This window comes from Aplysia californica, unplaced genomic scaffold (assembly GCF_000002075.1).
Source record: "Aplysia californica isolate F4 #8 unplaced genomic scaffold, AplCal3.0 scaffold00161, whole genome shotgun sequence".
NCBI lineage: Eukaryota > Metazoa > Mollusca > Gastropoda > Aplysiida > Aplysiidae > Aplysia > Aplysia californica.
This window is the reverse complement of record NW_004797431.1, coordinates 811,542-814,912: the sequence shown is the minus strand read 5'-3', so window position 1 is coordinate 814,912 and position 3,371 is coordinate 811,542. Positions and strand designations below refer to the sequence as shown.

At 40.6% G+C, this 3,371-nt stretch overlaps 1 protein-coding gene across 1 annotated transcript in view; it reads left to right on the top strand.

Moving 5' to 3' along the window:
* The window catches only part of LOC101864297 (serotriflin), a gene marked incomplete in the record, with an annotated part of 22,052 nt that extends 18,939 nt beyond the window's left edge, over positions 1-3,113 (top strand). The window contains 1 exon segment of the mRNA XM_013082143.2: positions 1,363-3,113.
* Positions 3,114-3,371: the final 258 nt, after the last annotated feature.

Genomic DNA, 3,371 nt, shown 5'->3' with positions numbered 1-3,371 from the left:
GGGGATTCTGTTCTTGTACTCTTTGTACTTTTCTTTCAGGCTATTTGTATGTTTTTGCAAGGGTTTGTATCTTAACTGCTCTGGTCATCAGCGACCAGGTGTTTATTTGCACTAGTGCTGTCATTATATTAGATTTTTGCCTCTATGGTGACTGTCCAAATAATAGTATAATCGATATAATAGCCTTTTAATAAGGGTAAAAGACGATCTTTCTAGAAGTATATTTTGTTTTCCCTTGACTGTAGTGAACAATAACTTAGTAACTTATGGATGAAGTGTGAAAAACAACATCTTTGCTTCTCTCCTTCAAACGGCGTTTTTTCTGCTCTCCCCAACCGCAACATAGCTAGCCTTTTCATTTTCTGACATGACGCTATCAATCAACTTAATCAAGTTTAAAACAAAGGGCGCTGGTCTATCTATCGACACAGCACACTACAATAATGGTCCAGGGCACAAGTCATCTTGCGGGTAATAGATAGGCCAACAGATTAGTAACTGCCTGTTCGCTGGTGGACACGCATGTCGGAAACGACCAAACCGAAAAATGCTCAAACGCACACACAAAAAAGGGTCGGTTTCGTTTAGGCGGACACGCAGAATTTATTTCTTAAGAATTTTAAGCCTTTTTTTTTCTTTCTTGAAATACTTGATGCGGCCCATGTTAACTCAGACTCTACCTCCTGGGGCCCCGGGTAATTTGAGTTTGAAAACCCTGGCCTACATACGTTGTGGGATGATGGCACGAATGATTAATAAGGCCTGTTTGGTCCGAGAAATGCAGGTCACAGAGAGTGCAAGTAACTGATTAATGGCATGCACTCTTTTGCCCTATCTTGTGTCTCTTCAGGTGTGACCTTTGCGACGTCCTTTGACCTCTTTTTTCTATTCGCTGCGATCGTCTGCAGCCCATTCCTGTGTCCTGAAAAAAACTCTACTCACACACACACACACACACACACACACACACACACACACACACACATGTACAAGCGTAGGTTTTTCGCTCTAACACTGGCGCTCGAACAATCTGAATCATACGAAGAATGCACGTAGTTTTCAGTATTACTCTGACCTTACTTTAACTTATTAATCTTATAATTTCCAGACTCAGATCCAAGTTACAAGGACGATACAGCTGAGCTCACTTCTCCATCCATGCTGATGACCTGGGTATTGACAACGCTCACGGTAGCGTTTCTTTGTCTGCTGTGAACTGGTTAATCCCGTTTTGGCCCCAACCATTAACTAACAACACATCCTAGTATCCAACAGTCCTGCAAGCTTACCCCTAACTATACCCCTACCGCCTACCCTTATCCTTACCCCTTACCCTACCCCTACCCCTACCCCTACCCCTACACCTATCCCTACCCCTACCCCTACCCTTGGCCCTAACCCTAACCCAAACTTATATAAACTTTCTACTGCTATTTCATTACTCTTGGGGCCAAGACCGGAGACTGCCCCTTGAACTGCCAAAGTACTGCAAGACACTCCTCCACCCTCGCGGTTTTGAGGAATCCGCGTAATGTTACGGTACAGAAGTATTGTTTTCTCTTTGTTTTGAACTTCAATTCACGGTGGACGCGCCTTCTGGTCATTGGACACCTTTTGAAGGCGCGCTGTTTTGGGCAAGCTCAAATAAAAACAAAAACAAAAACAAACAAAAGCATGATAACTGATTTATTCATACATATGTTCCTTTCAATTGTCTCACCTTTATCTGAAATCTTTAAAATGCATACAATGAAATATACAAATTCGTGTGTTTGATTTTAATACCTTCGGCCAGCTGTTCAGGTGAACCAAACCCAGAATTGTTTATCTTTTTTTCTGCAGTTTCTTAATCTGTGGTATTGGTTACATTCATTCAACAAATTTTCTGCCAAAAAATCAAATTCTGAGTATTGAAGTAATACGGAAAAAAGAATTTAATAATGCATGTACAGATTGTTTAACGAATTATACAGTTGTTTTTTTCTCGCCTGAAAAATTTTACTCTCTTTTCTTATTACGCATGAACACTTCGCTGACGATGGTTGAAATGAGCCTAAATATTGCATTTGGTTTGCTGCCATGCGCTGATTGAACATATTATTATGTGCCCGGTACGTCCATAAGGAGTCCACTTAACAAAAGATAAGGGCCGAATAAAACAACTTCTGCCTCATGCAATGAAAGCATTTTCAGTAGTGAAAAGGCTCTGAAAGTGAAACATGTTTTCTGGAGTTATTAGATCACCTGGGAATCAAATGAATACGAAATAATCCTCATTGCGCAACCTTGTTAAACACGCCACTTAAAAGCAGTGTTGTCAACAGGTCAGATGTGAAGGAAAAACAAAGGGAATGCAGAATGATAATATGGTTTAAGAGACGGCTGTTTTTTTTTCAGGCTTCTTTGGGTAGAATAATGTGATTGAATATGTTCGGAGACATATGTATTATATTACTTAGCTTATGCTTGTAAAGTGTAGAGAACACAAATTGTGATAGGAAGCTACTTGCAATATGTTTAAAATCGAAATCGTGGTCCTGTCAATAAGTTGCCTTTCAAATTCAAATGTTTCTTTGTTAAACGATAATCGAGGATTGTCCGAAAAGTGCGAACTCGTAACGCATAATTAGCGAAAGCAGATGTTTTGCTGGTACATTTTGTTTAAAGCAGGAAACACGAATTTTGAATACGAGAAAGACGCCCACCGATTTCGAAGTCAGAAATCAACATTAAGGGGCCAGACGAGTTTATTCGAGAAGACAGGTGGCTGAAATGTAGGTACCTTACTATGGCTACTATAAGCGTTTCAAAATCCGTCATTCCTGTCACCTGCCACCATTGTCAAATCCATCCTTTGGTACCCTTCTTCCTGTGACAGAAGGCCGCCATTTGTCCTGGTCTCTGCTCTGATCTCTGCTCTGATGAATTACTGTGTAAAGTTGTAGACCACTGTCAGCTTTCACAGTGTTAAGTGTTAATGCACGATGTAGGAGTAGGAGGTCTTCCTTATTATTACATCCTATACTTTGCCCTGCAGCACTGCTGTCATCTACGTTTGTGTTTTATTAGCGTGACCTTGGTACTTGTCTCCTTTTGCTGACCTCGGAGAGCACAAGATGCTGTCCTACGACAACTTCTTTCAGGACTCGTTATTTCGTTTTTAGTTTGTTTTGTGTGTGTGTGTGTGTGTGTGTGTGTGTGTGTGTAAGTGAGAGTTTTACGGCACTTGCAACACAATTAGGTTAAATAAATGCCGATGTTGCAAGACATTAGCATACAAATAAAAATAAAAGAAAGAGGAGAGATAAGGACGATAAATCTTCGACAGAAAAGAGGAAACAAACTAAACCGGATTATCCGCCAGCCAGCGA